Raw genomic sequence first — 24,333 nt, forward strand, 5'->3', positions numbered from 1 at the left:
TTCCCCTTCTCCCTTCCCCTTCTTTCCTCTTCTCCCTTCCCCTTCTTTCCTCTCCCCCCTCCTTCTCCCTTACCCTTTTCTCTTTTTCTCCTTTCTCTTCTCCCCCTTCCCTCCTCTCCTTTTCTTCCTCCCTCTCCCTTCTCCTTTCCACCTCTCCTCTTTTCCCTTCACCTTCCCTGGTCTCCTTTTCTCTCTTCCCCCTTCCCTCCTCTCCTTTTCTTCTTTCCTCTCCCTTCTCCTTCCCTCATCTCCTTTTCTCCCTTCCCTCCTCCCCTCTTCTCCCTTCCCTTCCTTCTTCTCCTCTCCTCCCTCTTCCCTCCTCTCCTTTTCATCCTTTCCCTCCCCTTTCCCTCCCTCATCTCCTTTTCTCTCTTCCCCCTTCCTTCCTCTCCTTTCTTCTTTCCCCTCGTCTCCTTTTTTCCCTTCCCCTTCCCTCCTCCCCTCTTCTCCCTTCCCTCCTCTCCTCTTCTCCCTTCCCTCCTCCCCTCTTCTCTCTTCCCTCCTCTCCTTTTCTTCCTTCCTCTCCTCTTCTCCCTTCCCCTTTTCTGCTCCCCTCTTCTCCCTTCTCCCCCCTTTTCCTTCTTCTCCTCTTTTCTCTTCCCCCTTCCACTCCACTCTACTTCCCTCCCCTCCCTTTCCCCAGGAGTCTTTCAGTGTCCCCCTCCCCCCACTTGCCTCTGAGCTGCATTCACCTACACCAAGCTCATTAAAACCTATATGAAAGCTGGACATCATTGAGTTTCTCCAGTCTAACCTAAGTCCCTCTTGTACTGAGGTCCCTTCCCACTGGTCTTCAAGGAAATTGCTCTCCCCATCCGGCGGCCTGAAGCCCTCCCATAACACTACACGAAGAGCAGCCCATGAAGTCAGGACGCTCTGCCAGGCACACAATATACTGTGCTGTTGTTATCACCCTCATTCTGGGTAACAATGCCAGTTTATCGAGCGCTTACCATGTACAGAGCACTGTACTAAATTCTTGGAAGGGTAAAATACACCAGAACTGGTAAATTTCCTTGCCTACAAGGCACTTACAGTCCAGAGGGAGACACAGGTGTTAAAATAATTTACAGATGTGGATATAAGTGCTGGGGGTGGGTTGAATAAGAAGTGATTAAGGGGGACAGATCGAAGTGCATAGGCAATGCAGAAAGGAGAGAAAGTAGAGGAGATGGGGGCTCAGCCGGGGAAGGCCTCATGGAGGAGATGTGATTTTAATAAGGTTTTGGAGATGGGGAGAGTAGCGCTATGTCATATATGAAGGGGGGAGGGAGTTCTGGGCCAGAGGGAGAATGTGAGCCAGGGGTCAATGGCAGGTCAGAAGAGATTGAGGTACTGTGAGTAGGTTGGTTGGGTTGTAGTAGGAAATCAGTGAGGTAAATTAGGATAGGGTGAGCTGATTGCTTTAAAGCTGATGGTAAGGAGTGGAGTTTGATGCGGAAGTCGATGGGCAATCACCGGAGGTTCTTGTGGAGTAGGGAGATGTGAACTGAATGTTTGTTTTAGAAAAATGATCCGTGCGGCAGAGTGAAGTAAGGGCTGGAGTGGGAAGAGATGGGTGGTAGAGAGGTCAGCCGAGAGGCTGATGGAGTAGTCAAGGTGAGATGTAATAAGTGCTCATGTCAGAGTGGTAGCAGTTTGGATGGAATGGAAAGGCCAGATTTATGAGATGTAAAGTTTAGAATCAACAAGATTTGGTGACAGATTGAATATGTGGGTTGAATATGAGAGAAATTGAGTTAGGATGATGCCGAGGTTCTGGGTTAATGAGATAGAGAGAATGGTGGTTCTGTCTACAGTGAAAAGTCATGGAGCGAACAAGGTTTGAATGGGAAGATAAATTCTGTTTTGGACATATTACGTTTGAGGTGTCGGCAGGACATCCAAGTAGGGATGTCCTGAAAGCAAGAGGAAATTCAAGACTGCAGAGAAGGAGAGAGGTCAGAGATGGAGAGGTAGATTTGTGAATCATCCACATAGAGATGGTAGTTGAAGCCTTGGGAGCAAATAAGTTCAAGGGAGTGGGTGGAGGTGGAAAATAGAAGGGGACCCAGAAATAAGCCTTGAGGGACTCCCACAGTTAGAGGGCAGGGAGCAGAGGAGGATTTGGCGAAGGAGACTGAGACTGAACGGCCAGAGAGATAAGAGGAGAACCAGGAGAGGAGAGAGTCAGTGAAGCCAAGGTTGGATAATGTTTCCAGGAGAAGGTGTGGTCCACAGGGTTGAAGGCAGCAGAGAGGTCAAGGAGGATTAGGATGGAGTAGAGGCCATTCGATTTGGCAAGAAGGAGGTCATTAGTGAACTGAGAGAAGACAGTTTTGTGGAATGAAGGGGGTAGAAACCAGACTGGGGTGGTGGTCCAGGAGAGAATTGGAGGAGAAAACCGGAGACAGTGGGTGTAGACAATTCATGCATAAAATAATAATGTTGGGATTTGTTAAGCGCTTACTATGTGCAGAGCAATGTTCTAAGCACTGGGGTAGACACAGGGGAATCAGGTTGTCCCACGTGGGGCTCACAGTCTTCATCCCCATTTTACAGATGAGGGAACTGAGGCACAGAGAAGTGAAGTGACTTGCCCACAGTCACACAGCTGACAAGTGGCAGAGCTGGGATTCGAACTCATGATCTCTGACTCCAAAGCCCGGGCTCTTAGAGAGAAATGGTAGGAGGGATATGGGGTGGTGACTGGGGGGAGTTGTGGGGTTAAGGGAGGGCTTTTGAAGGATAAGGGATACGTGAGCTTGTTTGAAAGCAATGGGGAAGAAACCTTTGGAAAGTGAGTGCTCTTTCCACTAAGCCACACTGCTTCTCAAGCTAAGCGCTTCTATGTGCCAGGCACTGAACTAAGCGCTGGGGTGGATACAAACATTAATTCATTCAATCGTACTCACTGAGCGCTTACTGTGTGCAGAACACTGTACTAAGCGCTTGGAATGTACAATTTGGCAACAGATAGAGACAATCCCTGCCCAACAACGGGCTCTCAATCTAAATGGGGGAGGCAGACAACACAACAAAACAGAACAAAACAAAAGTAGTCTGGCATAAATATCATCAAGGTAAATAAAATCATAGAAATACACACATCATTAAAATAGAGTAATAAATAATATATACATATGAGCACAAGTGCTGTGGGGAGGGGAAGGGGGAAGGCCAAAGGGGGGAGAAGGGAGGATGGGGAGGGGAAGAGGAGCAGAGGGAAAGGGGGGGATCAGTCTGGGAAGGCCTCCTGGAGGAGGTGAGCTCTCAGTAGGGCTTTGAAGAGGGGAAGAGAATTAGTTTGGCGGCTGTGAGGAGGGAGGGCATTCCAGGGCCAGCGGAAGGATGTGGGCCAGGGGTCGATGGTGGGACAGGTGCGAACGATTGACCGTGAGGGGTGAGTGGCAGAGGAGTGGAGTATACGGTTGGTTGGACACAATCCCTGCCCCAAATAGAGCTCACAGTCACAATCCCCATTTTTACAGATGAGGTAACTGAGGCCCAGAGAAGTGAAGTGATTTGCCCTAGGTCACACAGCAGCACTTACTCAGTGCACACTCTTCTTCTTCCTCATCTTCTAGCCACAATTTTTCTGTGGCTGTCTTCCGGTCTAGATTGTAATTCCTTGAGGCATCTTCTGGGTAGGGGAATTTTCTTTCCAGTTTTGCAGGGTCAGGGAGGAAAGGGCTCTGGCCTGTCTAAATCGGCCCCAGCTGGAGCCTGCAGTTCATAGTCATTCATTCATTCATTCAATAGTATTTATTGAGCACTTACTATGTGCAGAGCACTGTACTAAGCGCTTGGAATGAACAAGTCGGCAACAGATAGAGACAGTCCCTGCCGTTTGACGGGTTTACGGTCTAATCGGGGGAGACGGACAGAACAAGAACAATGGCAATAAATAGAGTCGAGGGGAAGAACATCTCGTAAAAACAATGGCAACTAAATGGCAACTAAATAGAATCAAGGCGATGTACATTTCATTAACAAAATAAATAGGGTAATGTAGGGTAATTACATTAAAAAAATTGTAATTACATTACAAAAAAAGGGTAATGTCAGTAGTCCTACTGACAGGCATAACTGTAGGCAAGTGAGTGTCCACTTTTTTAAAAAATAACATTTTTTCAAGCCCTTACTATGTGCCAGGCACTGTTCTAAGCGCTGGGGTAGGTACAAAATAATCAGGTTGGACACAGCAGTGTCACATGGGGCTCACAATCTTAACCCCAATTTTACAGATATACAGGCAAAGAGAAGTGGAGTGATTTGCCCAAGGTAACACAGTGGGCAAGTGGCAAAGTGGGGATTAGAAGCCAGGTCCTTCTGACTCCCAGGGCCATGCTCTAGCAGAATGATCTTTTTCTCTTTTTAAAAAAACTGTGTTAAGCACTTCCTTCATTCATTCAGTCGTATATATTCAGGGCTTACTGTGTGCAAAGCACTGTACTAAGCCCTTGGGAGAGTACAATACAACAATAAACAGACACATTCCCTGACCACAGTGAGTTTACAGTCTGTGCCAGGCACTTTACTAAGCACTGAGTAGATACAAGAAAATCAGGGTGGACACAGTCCCTGTTCTACCTGGGGCTCACAGTCTTGTGTGACTCAGTGGAAAGAGCAAGGGCCTGGGAGTCAGAGGACCTGGGTTCTAATCCTGGCTCTGTCACTTGCCTACTGTGTGACTGTGGACAAGTCACTTCACTTCTCTGTGTCTCAGTCCCTCATCTGCAAAATGGGGATGCAATACCTGTTCTCCCTCCAACTTAGACTGCGAGCCTCACGTGGGACCTGATGATCTTGTATCTACCCCAGAGGTCAGTATGGAGTTTGGCTTATAATAAGTGCTTAACAAATACCACAACTATGATTATTATGAATCCTCATTTTATAGATGAGGTAACTGGGAACAGAGAAGTAAAGTGACTTGCCCAAGGTCACACAGCGGACAAGTGGCAGAGCTGGGATTAGAAGTGAGGTCCTCTGACTCCCAGGTCTGTGCTCTTTCCATTTATTTATTCCATCGTATTTATCAAGCACTTAACCGTGTGCAGAGCACTGTACTAAGCTCTCGTGAGAGTACGGTATAACAATAAACAGACACATTCCCTTCCCATAACAAGCTTACAGTTTAGAGTGGGAGACATACATTAGTATAAATAAATAAATTACAGGTATGTACATAAGTACTGTAAAGATAGAGGGGTTGAATAAATGGAGCAAGTCAGGGTGACACAGAAGGGAGTGGGAGAAGAGGAAAGGAGGGCTTAATCAGGAAAGGCCTCTTGGAGGAGGTGTGCCTTCAATAAGGCTTTGAAGCGGGAGTAGTAATTGGGTGTCGGATTTAAGGAGGGAGAACTTTCCAGGCTGGGGCAGGACGTGGGTGAGAGAGAGATGAGATTGGGGTACGGCAACCAACAGGCCTGGAACAGTAGCTGGCCAGTGTCCTGTAAAATAAGCCAGCCCACGGTGGAGGGGAGAGGTAGCCCTCTGTAAGCTAGTGTTCAAACCCTTGCTGTGTGGTCTGGAAGCCTGTTTGCCACCGGGCTGGAGAACTTCCAGCCGACAAGCCTGAGTGACATCAGTGGAAAAATCAAAGCAAAATGGGAGAGTGGGCCCTCACTGTGAAACTCTGGGTTTAGTGCTTAGTACTGTGCTCTGCACACAGTAAGCGCTCAGTAAGTACAATTGAAGAATGAATGAATGAAAGGGAAGGGAGCAGTGTGGATTAGTGGAAAGAGCCCGGGCTTGGGAGTCAGAGGTCATGAGTTCTACACCCAGCTCTGCCACTTGCCAGCTTTGGGCTTCTCTGTGCCTCAGTTCCCTCATCTGTAAAATGGGGATGAAGGCTGTGAGCCCCACGTGGGACAACCTAGTTACCTTCTCCCTCCCTCAGCGCTTAGAACAGTGCTTGGCACGTAGTAAGCGCTTAACAAATACCATCATTATTGGTATTATTTAGTGAGGGAGGTGAGAGTGAAAGGCTTTGAGGGCCGGCAGTGACCACACCGGGCCACTGGGGGGCGCGCGAGGTCCATTCATTCAATAGTATTTATTGAGCGCTTACTCTGTGCAAAGCAGTGTACTAAGCGCTTGGAATGGACAATTCGGCAACAGATAGAGAACATCCCTGCCCAATGACGGGCTCACAGTCTATTCGGAGGTCCGTCAGCCGGACAGGGTTGGGTCCCTTGGAGGCCTGGAACAGCCCTTGCGGCCCTGATTTCCAGGTTATTCATTTGATTTCCTTCAATCCTACTTATTGAGCGCTTACCGTGTGCAGAGCACTTCACTAACCGCTTGGTAAGTACAATCTGGCAACAGATAGATTCAATCCCTACCCAACAATGGGCTCACAGTCTAGAAGGCAGAAGGCAGGCAACAAAACAAGTAGAGAGGCATCAATAGCATCGATATAAATAAATAGAATTATAGATATATACACATCATATAACAGAATAATAAATATGTACCTATATACACAAGTGCTGAGGGGCGGGGAGGGGGGTAGAGCAGAGGGAGGAGGGGTGATGGGGAGGGGAGGGGGAGCAGAGCGAAGGGGGGCTCAGTCTGGGAAGGCCTCCTGGAGGAGGTGAGCTCTCAGTAGGGCTTTGAAGGGGGGAAGAGAGCTAGTTTGGTGGATGTGAGGAGGGAGGGCATTCCAGGCCAGATGTAGGACGTGGGCCAGGTTAGTGGGGAGTTGAGGGGTTGGAGGGTTGGAGGGTGGGGGAGGGAGAGGGGAAGCACGGAGACCCCAGGGACATGACCATGTTCAGTGGAGACATGTAATAATAATAATAATAATATTACTACACACACTACAACCCATCCGCACACTTTGTTCCTCAAATGCTAACCTCACTGTACCTCCATTTGCCGCTGACCTCTCGCCCACATCCTACCTCTGGCCTGGAACTCCCTCTCTCTGTTTATCAGACAGATAATTGCTCTTCCCCTTTTCAAAACCTTGTCGAAGGCACATCTCCTCCAAGAGGCCTTCACTGACTAAGCCTTCCTCTCCTCTTCTCTCACTCCTTTCTGCACCGCTCTTACTTGCTCCTTCATTCATCGTCCCTCCAATCCCACAGCACAAATGTATATAGCTCTAATTTATTTATCTATATATTTATTTATATTAATGTCTGGCTCCCCCTCTAGACTGTGAGCTCACTGTGGGCAGGAATGTGTCTGTTTGTTGCTCCATTGTACTCTCCCAAGTGCTTAGGACAGTGCTCCGCACACAGTAAGTGCTCAATAAATACGATTGAAGGAACAAATGTTAATAATGATAATAATGACAATAATAATATTTTCAAGTGCTTACTATGCGCCAGTCACTGTTCTAAGCACTGGGGAAGGTACGGGCCAATCGGGTCAGTCCCAGTCCCAGTCCCACATGGGGCTGACAGTATTAATCCCCATTTTACAAAGGAGGTAACTGAGGCGTGGAGAAGTGAAGTGATTTGCCCAAGGTCACACAGCAGATGAGTGGTATAGCTGGGATTAGAACCTAGGTCCTTCTGACTCCCAGGTCCATCCATGCTAACACTTACTATGTGCAAGAGGACTGTACAAAGTGCCTGGGAAAGTGCAGGACAATAAAATACCTTAAAGCTTGTTGTGGGCAGGGAACATGTCTACCAATTCTGCTATATTGTACTTTTCCAAGTACTTAGTACAGTGCTCTGCACACAGGAAGCACTCAATGATGACTATTGATTGATTACCTGTGATCTCTGCCCTCAAGGAGCTTACAGTCTACAGGGGGAGGCAGATATTAAAATTAAATTAAAATAAAGTACAGCTAAGGGAAATGGGAGAGTATAAGGATATGTACATAAGTGCTGTGGGGTTAAGTGTGAGGTGAATTTCAAATGGTTAAGGGGCACAGATCCAAGTGCATAGATAATAATAATGTTGGCATTTTTTAAACGCTTACTATGTGCGGAGCACTGTTCTAAGCGCTGGGGTAGATACAAGGTAATCAGGTTGTCTCACGTGAGGCTCACAGATGACGCGGAGAGGAAGAGGGTGGGGAAAATTAGGGTTTAGTTGGGGAAGGCCTCTTGAAGGAGATGTGATTTTAAGAGGGTTTTGAAGGTGGAGAGAGAGATGGTCTGTTGGATATGAGGAGGCAGGGTGGAGGGTTGGGGGAGCTGAGGAAAAGCTGGGGGAGGCCTTGTCTGGGAAAGCCTTCTGGAGGAGGTGAGCCTTCAGTAGGGCTTTGGAAAGGGGAAGAGTGAGTGGCGGATTTGAGGAGGGAGGGCTTTCCAGATCAGAGGTAGGACGTGGGCCAGGGGTCGACGGCGGGACCGGCGAGATGGAGGCCCAGTGAGAAGGTGAGTGGCATCAGAGGAGCAGAGTGTGAGGGCTGGGATGGAGAAGGAGAGAAGGGAGGTGATGTTAAGAAGGGACAAGGTGATGGAGAGCTTTGAAGCCAATGGTGAGGAGCTTTTGTCGGATGTGGAGGTTGATGGGCAGCCACTGGAGATTTTTGAGGGGAGGGGTGACATGCCCTGAATGTTTCTGTAGAAAGATAACCTGGGTAGCAGAGTGAGGTATAGACTGAAGTGGGGAGAGACAGGAGGTTGGGAGGTCAGAAAGGAGGCGGATGCAGACGGATTGATTGATGAGACGCACTGGTCCCTACCCTCCAGAGCTGGTAGCCTGCTGGGGAGGTGGTCAATCAATCAATCCATGGTATTTACTGAGTGCTTACTATATGCTGAGCCTCGTACTAAGCACTCGGGAGAGTACAGTACAACAGAATTAGCAGACACGTTCCCTGTCCATAACGAGCTTACAGGGCAGGGCCCGATGGAAGCGGAGCTAGAACCACAAACTCCTGAACTTGCCAAATCTAGCCCATGCCAGCCAACCGAGGAGTGTCTCCTTGGGGAGGCTTTCGGCATCATGTGGGGTCATCATGGCGTAGTGGATAGAGCCCGGGCCTGGGAGTCAGAAGGTCATGGGTTCTGATACCTGCTCCGCTACTTGTCTGCTGTGTGACCTTGGGCTAGTCACTTCACTTCTCTGTGCCTCAGTTACCTCATCTGTAAATCTGTTCATTCTCAGTCCCCTCCGTGGGCTCCTCCTCGGCCTCCCTCCCCCTAACTGTGGGGGTTCCTTCAAAGTTCAGTTCTGGGTCCCCTTCTATTCTCCATGTACACCCATCCCCTTGGATGAGAACTCTTTCGCTCTCGTGGCTTCATCTACCACCTCTACACAGATGATTCCCCAAATCTCCATCTCCAGCCCTGATCTCTCTCCCTCTCTCCAGTCTTGCATCTCCTCCTACCTTCAAGACATCTCTACTTGGATGTCCTCCCGTCACCTCAGATTTAACATGTCTAAAAGAGAACTCCTTATCTTCCCACCCAAACCCTGTCCTCCCCCTGATTTTCCCCTCACTGTAGACAGCACTGACATCCTTTCTGTCTCACAAGCCCATAAACTTGGTGTTATCCTTGACTTCTCTCTCTCATTCAACCCACATATTCAATCCATCACTAACTCCTGTCGGTCCCACCTTCACAGCATCGCTAAAATCCACCCTTTCCCTCCATCCAACTGCTACCACATTAATACAATCGCTCATCCTGTCCTGCCTGGATGACTGCATCAGCCTCCTTTGCTGACCTCCCAGCCTCCTGTCTCTCCCCACACCCGTCCATTCTTCACTCTGCTGCCCTGAACATTTTTCTTTAGAAACGTTTGGGACAGGTCACCCCGCTCCTCAAGAAACTTCCTTGGTTGCTCATCCACCTCCGCATCAAACAAAACCTCCTCACCATTGGTTTTAAAGCACTCGAATCACCTTGTCCCCTCCTACCTCACCTTGCTACTCTTCTTCTACCACCCAGCCCATACACTTTGCTCCTCTAGTGCTCACCTTCTCACTGTGCCTCCATCTCACCTATCTCGCCACCGACCCCTCACCCACGTCCTGCCTCTGACCTGGAAAGCCCTCCTTCCTCAAATCCCACAGACAGTGACTCTCCCCCCTTTCAAAGCCTTAGTGAAGGGCCCTCTCCTCCAAGAGGCCTTCCCTGACTAAGCCCTCCTTTCCTCTTCTCCCACTTCTTTCTGTGTCACCCTGACTTATTCCCTTTGTTCTTCCTCCCTCCAGCCCAGCCCACATACTTCGCTCCTCTGCCGCTCACCTCCTCACCGTCCCCCGTTGACTCCTGTCCCGCCGTCGACCCCTGGCCCACGTCCTCCCGCTGTCCCGGAATGCCCTCCCTCCTCACGTCCGCCAAACTAACTCTCTTCCCCTCTTCAAAGCCCTACGGAGAGCTCACCTCCTCCAAGAGGCCTTCCCAGACTAAGCTTCCCCTTTTCCCTCTGCTTCCCCTCCCCTCTGCTCCCCCTCCCATCCCACACTGCTCCTTCCCCTTCCCCTCTCCTCAGCACAAAGAGCACGGCCTTGGGAGTCAGAGGTCATGGGTTCGAATCCCGGCTCTGCAGCTTGTCAGCTGTGTGACTGTGGGCAAGACACTTAACTTCTCTGTGCCTCAGTGACCTCATCTGTAAAATGGGGATTAAAACTGTGAGCCTCAGGTGGGACAACCTGATTACCTTGTATCTACCCCAGCGCTTAGAACAGTGCTCTGCACATAGTAAGCGCTTAACAAATACCAACATTATTATTATATATCATTTATTACCCTATTTATTTTGTTAATGATGTGTACATCCCCTTGATTCTATTTATCATCATAGTTTGTCCTTTTGTTTCATTCTGTTTTGCTCTGCCGTGTCTCCCCTGATTAGACTCTGAGCCCATCATTGGGCAGGGATTGTCTCTATCTGTTGCCGAATTGTCCATTCCAAGTGCTTAGTACAGTGCTCTGCACATAGTAAACGCTCAATAAATACTACTGAATGAACTCGCTCCTCGGCATCTACCCCAGCGCTTAGAATAGTGCTCGGCACGTAATAAGCGCTTAACAAATACCAAAAAAAAAAATATAATGGTAGCGATGATAGCAATTTTGATTTGGTTCCCCTTCCATTGGAGCTCGCTCCTCGGCATCTACCATAGTGCTTAGAACAGTGCTTGGCACCATAGTAAGCGTTTAAAAAAATACCAAAATAATAATAATACTGATGATGATATTATGATTTGGTGCCCCTTCCGTTGGAACTCGCTCCTCGGCATCTACCCTAGTGCTAGAACAGTGCTTGGCACATAGTAAGCACTTAAGGAATACCTAATAATAATAATAATGATACTGATGATGATATTATGATTTGGTGCCCCATCCGTTGGAACTCGCTCCTCGGCATCTACCCCAGAGCTTTTGAAGAGTGCTTGGCACATAGTAAGCGCTTAAGAAATACCCCCCCCCCCAAAAGAATAATAATGGTAGTGAAGAGAGTCATTATGACTTGGCGCCCCTTCCATGGAAGTCGCTCCTCGCAGCGGCCGGACGTCCTCACCTCCCGCTAGGGGGCGCCCTCCAGCCGGACGCCTCCCACCTCCCGCCAGGGGGCGCCCTCCAGCCAGTCCACGGCCGCCGGACGCCTCCCACCTCCCGCCAGGGGGCGCCCTCCAGCCAGTCGACGGCCGCCGGACGCCCCCACCTCCCGCCAGGGGGCGCCCTCCAGCCAGTCCGCGGCGGCCGGACGCCCCCACCTCTCGCCAGGGGGCGCTCTCCAGAGAGTCCGCGGCGGCCGGACGCCCCAACCTCCCGCCAGGGGGCGCCCTCCAGCCAGTCCGCGGCCGCCGGCCCGCCCCCCATCTCCCGCCAGGGGGCGCCCTCCAGCCGGTCCGCGGCCGCCGGACGCCCCCGCCTCCCGCCAGGGGGCGCCCTCCAGCCAGTCCGCGGCCGCCGGCCCGCCCCCCATCTCCCGCCAGGGGGCGCCCTCCAGAGAGTCCGCGGCGGCCGGACGCCCCAACCTCCCGCCAGGGGGCGCCCTCCAGCCGGTCCGCGGCCGCCGGCCGGACGCCCCCGCCTCCCGCCAGGGGGCGCCCTCCAGCCAGTCCGCGGCCGCCGGCCCGCTCCCCATCTCCCGCCAGGGGGCGCCCGGCCTCCGGTGGGCGGCGGGCGCTGCTGAGGTCACGGTTGCCATGGCGCCGGTGGGTGACGCGCGTGGGGCCGGTGACGCGGCGTTGCCATGGCGGCGGGCGTCGCGGCGGCCCCGCCCCCCGGTGATGCGCTGGCCCGCCCCGCCCCCCGGCCCCGCGCCCCGCCCCGCCCCGCCCCCCGCCCCTCCCCCCCCCGCCCGCCCGCCCGCCCGCCGCCGGCCCCGCCGCCCCGGAGGTTTCTCTGCACAACAAGATGGCGGCGGCGGCGGCGGCGGCGGCAGCGGCAGCGGCGGCGGCGGCGGCGGCGAGCGGGTCCTGCGGGGCCGCGGGCGGAGGGACCGTCCCGTCCGCCCGCCTGCTGCCCCCGGCCGCCCCCGCCCCCGGGGCCCCGGCCGCCCCCGCCGGGCCGCCGCCGCCGCGACCCCCGCTGCCTCCCGCCCCCGGCCCGGCCCCGGCCGCCGCCCCGCCTCCCGCCCCGGCCCCGGCCCCGGCCCCGGCCCCGGCCCCGGCCCCGGCCCCGGCCCCCTCCCCGGCCCCGGCCCCCGCTCCCGCCCCGGCCCCGGCCCCGGCCCCGGCCCCCCGCGGGCCCCTGCCCGCCCGCATCGGCTACTACGAGATCGACCGCACCATCGGCAAGGGAAACTTCGCCGTGGTCAAGCGCGCCACGCACCTCGTCACCAAGGCCAAGGTAGCGGGGGGCGCCGGCCCCGGGGCACGGGGGCTGATGAGGAGGGGGACCCGGCGGGGGCAGGGGCTGATCAGGAGGTGGGCCGAGGGATAGGGAGCGATTAAGAGGTGGGCCGGGGGTCATCAGGAGGCAGGAGGTGGATCCTGGGGGGGACAGAGGGTGATCGGGAGGAAAGAGGTGGACCCCGGGGTGGGGGGGGGCAGGGGGTGATCAGGAGATGGACCGGGGGGCAGGGGGACACCAGGAGGCGGGAGCCAGACCCCGGGGCAGGGGCTGATCAGGAGATGGGACGGACGGGGGGGTCACCGAGAGGCGGGAGCTGGACCTGAGGGATAGGAGTTGATCAGGAGGCAGGAGGGGGGGACAGGGAGCGATTAGAAGGTGGACCGGGGTGGGGGGATCAGGAGGCAGGAGCTGGACCGGGGGGGACGGGGGGCCCCAAGGAGGCAGAAGCTGGACTCAGGGGGGACTGAGGGTGTTCAGGAGGTGGATCGGGAGGGACGGGGCCACCGGGAGGCAGGAGCCGGACCCGAGGGACACGGGGTGATCAGGAGGCGGGAGGTGGACCAGGGGCACAGTGGACGATCGGGAGGCGAGAACCGGACCCAGGGGACGGGGGGTGATCAGGAGGTGGACCCGGGGGACGGGTCACCAGGAGGCAAGCAGCTGGACCCCGGAGACGGGGTGATCAGGAGGCAAGAGTGGAATTGCTGAGGGGTGGGGGGGGTCAGGGAGACCAGCAGGACCACCTGGGATGACCAGCAGGCGGGAGCTGGCACCGGGGACAGAGGACTTGAAGACAGGGGACGATCAGGAGGCAGGAGAGGAGGCGGGGGGCGGGCGGGACGGACAGGGACTGCCCGCGGGAACCTGGGGGACAGGGGATGACCAGCGGACAGGAGCTAGGCTGGAGGGACTGGGAAGCAGGGGATCGAGGGAGAGGGGACGACTCGTTCGATTCATTCGATCTTATGCATTGAGCGCTTTCTGTGTGGAGAGCACTGAACTAAGCGCTTGGGAAAGTGCGATACGACGATAAAGAGTGACAATCCCTGCCTACAGCAAGCTCACGGTCTGGCGGGGGGAGACAGACATCAATACAGATAAACAGACAGCAAAATAAATAAATAAAATACAATCAGGAGCGGAAAGACTGAGGGATGGGGCCCATGGAGGGGAAGCAGGGGGGCCATCAGGAGCCGACTGATCGATGCAGGAGGGGGCCGGGGGCAGGGGGTGACGAGTAGGCAGGAGTGGGTTGACCCTGGGGCGGGGGACTGGGACGGGGCAAGGGGATATGGGGGACTCAGGAATGGGGGGGGGGGGACAAGGGGAAAGGGGAACCTTGGGGTTGTGGGGCAGAGGGGACCCGGGGACGGCAGTCAGGAGACAGAGGGACCCCGAGATAGCGCATATGTGGGGCGACTGGGGGGGCAGAGGGGATCCGGGAAGGGACAGACCCTTGGGCCGAGTGTGGAGAACGCCAGAGAGCCAGGGTCATGGGGCCTGCGCCCTGGGGGACGGAGGAAAGGGGTCTCTTGGCAGGAGGAGAAATTGAAGGGATGGAGTCCGGGGAGACCGTACTCACCGAGAGACTGGCGGGCTGTAGGAAAGGGGAGTCTGAGGGACCGGAGGACTGGGGGTCCCGAGTGAAGAACCATATGCTGGGACTCTGGAGGGGAGGGAGCAGAGAGCTGGGCGATGGGAGGGATGGGGGAAGCCGCAATGAGGGAAGAATGGAGCCGAAGGACACTGTAGGACGAGGAGGAGGGGTGGGAGCTCTACCTGGGGAACGCTGGGGCTGAGGACCGTGAGAATCGCTGCCCGGAGTGGGGACGGGAAGAGGGGAGCCGGGGAGAAACCTCGGCCTCCCGGTCTCGGGCCTCGGGGGGTGCTGGAGGCTGACACCCTTTGTGCAGAGTAGCTGCTGGGGGATTCCTCGAAGGAACCCAGGAGATCTGAAGAGAGGACTCGGGCTCTGTGCAGCGTCAGGCTGGGCCAGACTGGGGGCCGGGCAGCCTGGGGCCTTCTGGCCGATGGTGCCCCCAAAACAGGCTTGGAGAGCCAGCGTGGGGGCCTGGAGATGGCAGGGCCGGGGGTGTTGGGGGCACTCGTGCCCTTTGTGCTGTTTGGGGAGTCGCAGGGCCCAAAAGAACCGGGCCTGGTGGCGGGAAGCAGAGCTGGGGAAGGGCCAGGCGTCTCCAAGCCCTTGGTGGCTAACAGAGGGAGGATCTGGGGAAAGGCAGGGGTGACCGCCGCCTGGCAGCAAGGCCGGTCCGTGGGCCGGGATGCCAGGCGGCTGCGGTGCCCCCAGCCAAAATCGTTGTGTCTCCCTGGAGGGGAGGTGGACAGTGCCTTCCTTTGGCTGACTCTGTCGGACCCCCGGGAAGGGCCTGAAAAGGGACTTTTGAGTTTGCCCGGACCCAGGGCCGACGTCTCCCTCGCAGGAACCGCATCTCTGAGGGGATCGGGCCTACCCAGAAGTTCAGTTCCTGGGCGACCCCTCCCGCTGGGCTACTGGGTGGTCCGGGCTGCTGCTAGTCCCAGGGTCTTGACCGCTTCTTCTTTCTTCTCTGCCTCCCTCTCCTTCTCCACTCGTTCCCTGGCCGCGGTGAAGTCGCTCATTTGCAGGAGCTGGTGGCTTCTGTGGACTTCTGTCTGCTTCAGTGCAAAAGGAAGTTCCTTTTTTTTTCCAGTCAAAGAATCCAAGGGGCCTTTGACCCCGGGGCATGCAGCCAGAAGAGGATGGACTGGTCCGTTTTCCTACACCCCTTTCCCCTCCTCTCTCTGCACATAGGGCACGGGCCCCATGGGTCTCAGGGCTCAGGCTCCACTGCTCTTGACCGGACTTAGCTCGCTGCCCTGGCCCTTGGGGAGATGCGGCAGCCCCGTGCGAGCGCCCGGGCGAGGCACCGCCCTGCGGAAGGCTCCCGGCCACTCCAGTGGGCCTGCCGTCTGCACCCCTGCGGGCCTGGGGGCTCATCCTCTGTGCCTGGGGCATGCTGGGCTCCTTGGTCGGCAAGGACCCCTAAGGGAGGTGGACCCTGGGTGCCACTGTACTGTGGAAGGTAGAGATGTGGACTGGCTCTGGCTTAAAAGCTGGGCGTGTGGCAAAGAGTTGATTCTCCGCCCTCGGTGAAGCGGCCTCGTCCGAGGAGGCGGCCAAGCCAGGTGCCCATTCTGGCCGCTCTCCGTGCTCCCCAAAGTCGTGGGAGGGTTTGAGGTTTCCAGGGAGGATCTGGGGTCCCTGCAGCAATCCAAGTCAGAGTCTCTGTGTAGGTGGGCACTCATCCTGTCCGGCCCGTGCCGTGCGGTTGTACCGTTCCCCGGAATGGGAATTTCCCAAGCCCTGTGGGAAGTTGAATTGGCTCGCTCGAGCGGGGAGGGCACGCCGGGCAGAGGGACCAGTCGATCGGCCAGCTCAGGGGTTCCTGGGCTTGGCAGCCTCCCTCAGAGAGGGCGGTCAGGCCCACGTGACTGGCCCACGGCTAACGACTGTGACCGAAAGCGGCCGGCTGGTTCGGCATCGGGCGCCCGGGGGACGGACATCCTGAGCTCCCGGTGCCACCACGCTTTGTCAAGTGGCCAGATTTTCCCCTCGCCGCAGCTCCCTCTGTGAACCTCTTTTTCTGGTGATGGGATCCCCAACCCCCAGCGGGCGGAGGCCGGGCTGATCGCCGAGCAGTGAATGCCACCCTGCCTTGACCGTTCTCTGTGGGCGGAGGCGGAGGAAAGCGAAGCATACCAGGGTCTGATGGACACAGGACCGTGCCCCATCCCCCACGCCATCCCTCTTCTGCATCGAAGGAGGCTTGTGCCTCACCGGGACGAGGAGTGGGAGACAAAAATCACCTCTTCACCCTTTGACCAAATTGGTGACCGGCAAGCTGGAGGCCGGTTGATTTTTTGGGGGTTCGATCCGTACAGACACAGGACCCCTCCATTGATCTATGGAGGAGAGGGTTTGGGTTTTCCGCTGATCACCGTTCCCCCAGCTTGAAGGTCGATTGGTCAAGGGTCTGGGCCCAGGTCGCCTCTGCGTTCCCACCTGCTCCCTGGTTTTCCCCAAGACCTCTCCAGCCTGGGGGGAGAACCTGTGGCTGTTGCCAGCTGGGAGCCAGGGGCAGGGAGTGGGGGGTCAGGGGCCGGGGGAGGGGCTGGGGGGGGGGAAGGAAGGGGGTCTCTTGCCAGCTTTTGAGAGTCTTGTGAGTTTTGGTCATCCGGATTGCATAGTTGCAGAAGCTGAGGCTCAGGCTGTGGTTGTGTGAATGACTGGAAATCCACATCCCTTGCTGGTGGCCCTGGGGAAGGTGTGAAGAAACCTCTCACGGGGGTGTATTGTAACAGCTTTAAGAACACATTTCCACCGGGGCATCACTCAGTGCACATCTTTCTAGACTGTCAGGGAGTTGAGTGACAGAGTGATGAATGGCCTAGCTCCCTTTGGGCCAGCAGCTCTTTCTTCTGGCTTGTTAATTGTTGGTTCTGCAAAGTCTCCCCTGACTTCTGACTCCTCCCTTCCCAGCTGCCTGAGATGGGGCCCCCAGCGGGGCTGTGCCTTCCTCTCCCCACCCTACCACAACAGTCCTGGAGCCATTCTCCTCCCAGAGAAAGGAAGACCCGGGACGGGATAAACGCAGTCCTGGTGGAGGATGCCTCCGACCCCCGGCCTTAGGGCCTTCCGACAATGAACACAGGGCCAGTCGGCCAGCCTGGCTCGGGCAACGGGGTGCCCGCTCCCGCCCCAGCATCGGATTCTTGTGGCCGTTGGGCTGAGCCTTGGTTCTTCAATCCTGGGGTTCGACTCCAGGCTGTGGCTTGGTCCAGCGCTTTCAACATTGGCAGTTTCCCTGGGGGAGCCTCGAGGGCTTCTGTTTGGAGAGGAGAGTGCATGCCCATCTCCCTGCTGTGCTTGTGATCAATCAATCAGAAGTATTGAGCAGAGGTGGCTGCCCACTGAGGACACTGGTGGTCAGCTTGCCATGGGGGTGAGAGATGGTCTTGGGAGTCATTGGCCCTTTGGATGGATTAAAGAGGCCACCACCTGCTATGTACTGTGCTTGGGCCCTGGAGGAGATGCGTTGCAAATGAGCAGATACCATCCCTGCCCCAAGGAGCTCAAAATCTAAATGGGGTCTGGAGAACACACGTAGAAAAATCCAACCTTCCGACGTCACCAGCAACATCCTTGTGATGATGATGATGATGGTATTTATTAAACATTTAATATGTGCCAAGGACTGTGCTAAGTGCTGGAGTGGGGAAGGATAATCACATCACATCCCTGCCCCACATGGAGCCTCAACGGAGCTCACTGACAAAGAAGGAGAGTATGGGCAGGTATTTTACTCCCGATTTACAGATGAGGAAACAGGCGTAGAGTGGGAAATGATTTGCACAAGGTCACACAGCCAGATTAACGTGGCGACTGCCATCATCAGGGAATGGCAGAAGCAGCTCAAAGAGGCCACGGACCCTCGGGGCCAGTCGAGATGCCCATTGTCGGTGCCTGGGCAGGTGAGGTAGATGCCCATTGTCGGTGCCCGGGCAGGTGGGGTAGATGGGAAGTGAGGGAAAAATTCCTCTTAGATCTACCTTGTGCAGTGAACAGTGAACAGATGCATCCCCTGCGCAGAAGGAGCAGACAGTCTAGAGGGACTGCCAGCAGTCCAGGGAGTCCACTTAGTGTGGGCCCAGTGGGAGGGGCAGCTGGCCGGCCCCCCGAGCCTGGACCTGGCCCCCCGAGCCTGGACCTGGCCCGATCCTAGCCCTCACCAGGAAGGATGTGCGGAGCCCGGGGCAGAGGGCAGGATCTGAGCCAGGTCTCGGGGGAAGCCAGGCCCTCTGCAGTCTGTCCTGCCCTGCCTTGGGGCTCTAAGTGAGGAGCCCCGATCTGTGAGGAGAGGGTTTCCTCCCTGACTTTCTGATGAGTTAAGGAAGAGGATGCAGCCGGTGAACATGAACCGAACCCTCATTTCCAAGAAAGCAAAACAAAGAAGCAAGCCCATCTCCCGTCCCTGCTCGGGAAAGGCCGGGCCCTCGCTTCGCGGCGGCTTTTGGCCAGTGATCTCAGGCTAAATTTAGACCGGGATTAGGAAGCGTAGCCCTAGCCCAATTGCTACCCAGCCCGGCGGCCTCAGCGAGGGCTCTCCAGCCACTCTCCTTCCCCTCTCCTTCCCGCTCTCCTTCCCCTGCCCTCTCCCCCACGGACCGTACTCCGGGAAGGCTCATGTGAGCCGACGGGGGAGCCGCTGGAAGCTCAGAATAAACCTGACTCTTTGACCCTCTTTTTTGGAAGACGTTTATTTGTTTCTTGGTAATGCTTTGACTAAGTGTGTCCTCTTCCAAGAAACATTAATCACATTGGGGGAAAAGGAAAAAAAAACCCAAAAAGTAGAACGAACACCTTTTTCTGCTCTTCAAGAAAGATCCACTCGGAAAGGAATTTCAGGGGCCTTTTGCTTGTCGCCCACGGAGGCCAAACCGTTCCAGGAAAGGTCGCCGTTCACCTTTTTCTCCCCCACCTCCAGAAAAGCTGCACCGCCACCTCCCCTCTCCCCCCACACCTCCCCACATCCAAGCGTCTTTATGATGTTAAACGGTCAATCCAGAGAGGTTCATGTCAGCCTTGGTTCTGACTCTCAGGATAATCTTCCTGGCGTCTAAACCAAGTTCCTTTCATCGTACTGCCTCTTGTTCTGTTCTGGAGGGTGGCCAGTTTCCATCCTCCCCTGCCCTCCAGGCTCAGTTCACTGCCAGTGTCACCTTTGGAAGACAGAGGGTAGCGGCTATCACCCTCTCCGTCATCATCGTCTTCCTCTCTTAGCGGCATTTATCGAGCAGCTACCGCGTGTCATCCGAGGAGGGTTTGGGAATGAGGAATGACTGGGAAAATCAGAATGAGGCTGATCATTTTTTCCTTCCCAATGCTCCTTTTTCAGTCATTCAGTCAATCGATACGTGGTATTCATCGAGCACTTGCTGGATACAGGGCACTGTCCTAAGTGCTTGGGAGAGTACGGTACAATAGAGTTGATAGGCATGATCCTTGCCCTTGAGGAGCTTACAGTCTAGAGGCAGATCATCATCAACAGCAGCATTTATGGAGCAGGTGCTATATACAGGCCACTGTACTAAGAGATTGGGTGTTAACAATAGACCTAAAAGATGCAAGACCTGCCCTCCAGGAGTTTATAGTCCAATGAGGGGAAAAAAGCGGGCCTAGGTTGCCAGAAGTTCAACAGATAAAAGAGCGAGAGCATAGGCAGAAATAATAAAAAAAATTATCCGCGTGGCCTAGGGGAAAAAGCACAGGCCTGTGAAGTAAAGAGACTTGGGTTCTAACTCTGCCACTTGCCTGCTGTGTGATCTTGGGCAAATCATTTCACTTCCCTGGGCTTCAGTTTGCAGTATGGGGATTAAACACTTGCTCTCTCCCTCCTCCATAGACCGAGTCCCGGGTGGGACAGGGAAGATGTCTAATCTCATTATTCTGCATCTAACCCCGGCGCTGAACGCAATGCTTGGCCATGGTAAGCACTGAGCAAATGTCACAATTATAATGATTGAATCAAGCAATGAAATCACTGGGAAAGAAGCAGGTGTTGCACTTGAGGGCTAAGATGGCCGATGGGGTGGCCTAGCCAATAAGGAGGAGGGTTAGTGGCGGGTCGTCTTTAGAGGGCTCTGGAGATCGCGCCGTCCCCGGGAGCCGGAGAGGCGGTCACGGGATGCTTTCAGAATCGGAAGTTTCTGCAGACGTAACGGAGGGGACGGAGAGCTGTGAAGTCACGTCCCGAAATTAGCTCCAAGCCTGCCCACCCGTCAGCTCTGCATCCAGAATCTATTTGTTCTTTCCGTTGCCCGCCCCTGGTCAGTACCGGCGAAAACAAAACGATTCCAGCTGTCTGGGGAAACTCGGGCCGCACTTGCCGTGGGGTTCGATGACCCGGAGGGAACTGCGCCCGGGTGGAAGGAACGGGGCTTTCCCGGCTGTACCGAGTCCATCGCGCTGAGCGTCTTGGTCAGCGACTGCTCTGCCACCTGGCCCCGTCTCCTCGGCCCGGAGAAGTGGCGCGGCAACACCCCCTACCGCTCCACTCCGCTGTTTAGGAATGTAAGACGGTGAGCGGCGCCATCTTGGATCAGCCCCATGGTCCATCCAACCCTAGATTCTGGCTTGGACAGGGGCCAGATTTATTCATTCATTTATTCAATCATATTTATTAAATGCTTACTGTGTGCAGAACACCATACTAAACACTTGGAAAAGTACAATACAACAATAAAGAGTGACAATTCCTGCCCACAATGAGCTCACAGTCTAGAGCAGGGGAGACAGACATCAATACAAATAAATAAAGGTACAGATATATACAGAAGTGCCGTGGGGCTGGGAGAGACGGGAAGAGCAATGTGGAACAATATGAGAGTGGCCCCCCTGACATCCATCCTTCGGGTTAGGGATCGATCTTCTAACATCTCTCTCTGGACCGTAAGTTCACTATGGGCAGGGAATGTGCCCGCTAACTCTGTTGTATATGTTCTCTCAAGCGCTTAGTACAGTGCTCTGCTCATAGTAAACACTCAATAAATGCCAGTGATTGATCGATTGATTGGAAAGCCCAAAGGAGGGGGTCGCTCTGTGGGAAGCTGTGAGGGGAGACAGCTGGGGAAGGGCACGGTTTGGTGGATTTGAAGGCGTTTGTTCCACACAGCGGGAATGGTGAGAGCAGGAGGTCAGATGGGAGAGTTGGGAGCAATTAAGGCACAGTGAGAAAACTTGCTTAGAAGGACCAATAATAATAATTATAATATTTGTTAAGTACTTTAAACCAACCACTGAACCAAGCAGTGGGGAGGTACAGGATAATCTCTGTCCCAAGTGGGGCTCACAGTTTTAGCACGAGGAGGAACAGGTATTGAATCCCCATTTGACAGAGGAGGAAATGGGGACCCAGAGAAATGAAGTGCCTTGCCTAAGGTCACACAGTAGGCAAGTGCCAGAGCTGGGAGTAAAATCCAGGTCCCCGGCTTCGAGATCTGGGCTGTTTCCACTAGGCCATGCGGCTTCCCAAAAGAGCTTGGGATGGGGCATCGTCGGAGAGAAGAGCCGGTTCTGGAAGCCGATCGTTAGGAGGGTGTATTTTCTGCCAGGAGAGGTGGGGAGACCCTGGGGGTTTTTGAGGAAGGGAGTGTTGGTTTTCAAATGGTGTTTTAAAAAGACAAGAGGTGGAAATTGTATTGTGGGGTACCGAGGCAGGAGGAAGCCTGAGGTGGAGCGACTGGAAGGAGACGTCTCTCTTCGTCTCGCCTTCTCTGGCTACCTAACCCCAGATACTGCTACTGCTATTAATAATAACAACAATATCGGTGTTTGTTAAGCACTTTCTATGTGTTAAACCCTGTTCCAAACGCTGGGACAAATTCAAGATAATCAGGTCAGACACAATTCCTGTCCCAGTAGGTCTCGCAGTCTAAGTAGAGGGGAGACAGGCATCGAATCCCTATTTTAGAGTTGAGGAAACTGAGGCGCAGAGAATTAAAGTGACTTGGCCAAGGTCACACAACCAGCAGCTGGCAGAGCAGGGATTAGAACCCAAGTCCTCTGACTTCCAGGCCTGGGTGGGAGTCTTTCTAATAGGCCACGCTGCTTTTCTAGTCCTCAATTAACATGCCTCTGGGCCCTCTGCATCCTTTCTACAGTACTGATTGGTTCAAGGTAGTTTCCAGGTACCGAATCAGTCAATCCGTGGTACTTATTGAAAGTGTAAGCACTGCACTGAGCACTTGGGAGAGTACAATTGAACAGAGTTGCTAGACACACTCCCTGCCCAGGAGGATCTCAAGGTCTAGAAGGGGATCATCAACGGCGACATCAGGGTGTCCCTTTAACTGAATAGCTTGTTCCTATTCCTCTCTATCTTTCCCTGGCAGATTTTCCCAGCCTTTCCCATTCCTTCTTGAGAACACTTAGGTGGGTGATTGAGTCACCCAGTGGTTCAGTAACACGCCGTCGATCTGCCGGTCCACTAGACTGGAAGCTTCTCGAGGGCAAGGATCATGTCTACCAACTCTATCATATTGTACCCTCCCAAGCACTTAGTACAGCGCTCTCTCCATACACAAGAAACGTTCAAATCAATACCGTCGATCGATCGATTTCTTTTAGAGCAGAACGAAAGGGGTCCCGTTTCTAGTTTGCGTGGGGCAAAGCTTCTCTGACTGGGGGATGTTTGTTTCAGAGACCCTAGTGGGCGGGGAGTCAGGGGGACAGCCAGCCCCCCGGGCTTTAGGAGGGTTTGATCTGCGGACTCTCCGGCTAGAATTCGACGGAACAATTTGACATTCTCGTGGAGTAAGCTGTTTTCCGTTACTGGCAGCCAAGGGCTTGTTTTTTTTTCTGCCTGAGGAACAGAATTGTTTTGATTGTGGAGGACAGGAGCGGAGCTGTGTGTTTCTTCTTCGGATTAGTCGGGCCCCTGCGGGATAGAGCTTGTTACTTTTCTCCCTCCCTTTCTGTTTCCTGGCTCCTGTGGTCTCTTCCTTCTGTCAAAATGTTTTGGTGCCACACAAGCCACCCTGGGCTGGAGGGGACTTTTCTCGGGGCCGCCTCTCGTCCTCCTCTGTTTTTTCTTTTTCGGGGTCTTGAGGGACTCGGAGCCCTTTGCCTGCCGTGCGATCTCGGGTAATTCATTTAACTTCTCTGAGCCTCCGTTTCCTCATCCGTAAAACTGGGGCTAAATAGCTGTTCTCCGTCCTCCTTCGACCGTGAGCCCCGAGTGGGCAAGGATTGTACCTGGCATGCCACTCTTGTATCAACCCCAGTGCTTAGCACAGTGCTTGGCACCTAAGAGGTGCTTAGTACAGTGCTTTAGACTATGCTGTAATCCCTTTAGACTCGAAGCTCATTGTGGGTCAGGGAATGGGTCCGTTGCACTATTTTGTACTATCCCAAGCGCTCAGTACAGAGCTCTGCACAAAGTAAGCGCTCAATAAATACAATTGACTGCTCTGCATCCAGTAAGTGCTCAACAAATGCCAATAAGTGATTGATTGGGTGGCAAATACCACAGCCCAGGGTGGCTTGTGTCTCCTCTACAGTTCTGAGTCAGTCGGCCTCTCGGGGGTCAGTCTCGGGGCTGGTGCGAGATGCTCCCGCCCACCCCTCAAATCTCCCTGAGCCTTCCGTGGAGCGGAGGCGGTCAGTTCCCTGGGGGCCACGCAGAGGGTCCAGCGGCTGCCGGCCTCCGGGGTGGCTCGGAGGAGAAGCCCGAGTTGTTGACCGGACAGTCTCCTCTCGTCATCCCCCGTCATCCAGCTAAGTCAGCAGCGGGGAACGGGGACCTGCTCTGCCATTGGACCGGGCCTGTTCCTCTGAGGCACAGGGAATTGTTTCCGCCTGTCTGTCTGCCTCTCTGTCTGACTGACTGACTGCTTGTCTGCCCACTCTTGCTTTCAGAGTTTGCCTACCAAGGTCCTGCATGAGTCTGAGATTGTAGACTTTAGAGACTCTAGACTGTAAAGCTTGTTGTGGACAGAGAATGTGTCTCCGAGCTCTGTTATCTTGTTGTACCTTGCGCTCTCAAGCGCTCATTACAGTACTCTGCACACAGTGCTCAATGAA

The 24,333-nt window shown here is 54.6% G+C and overlaps 1 protein-coding gene across 1 annotated transcript in view; it reads left to right on the forward strand.

Moving 5' to 3' along the window:
• Positions 1 to 12,590: 12,590 nt before the first annotated feature.
• SIK3 (SIK family kinase 3) overlaps positions 12,591 to 24,333 on the forward strand; it is a 170,868-nt gene continuing 159,125 nt past the window's right edge. Inside the window, exon 1 of the mRNA XM_029074999.2 lies at positions 12,591 to 12,707. The gene's annotated coding sequence lies outside the window, so the exon portion shown is untranslated. The remainder of the gene's footprint in view (positions 12,708 to 24,333) is intronic.

This window comes from Ornithorhynchus anatinus, chromosome 11, assembly GCF_004115215.2.
Source record: "Ornithorhynchus anatinus isolate Pmale09 chromosome 11, mOrnAna1.pri.v4, whole genome shotgun sequence".
In the NCBI taxonomy this organism is placed as follows: domain Eukaryota; kingdom Metazoa; phylum Chordata; class Mammalia; order Monotremata; family Ornithorhynchidae; genus Ornithorhynchus; species Ornithorhynchus anatinus.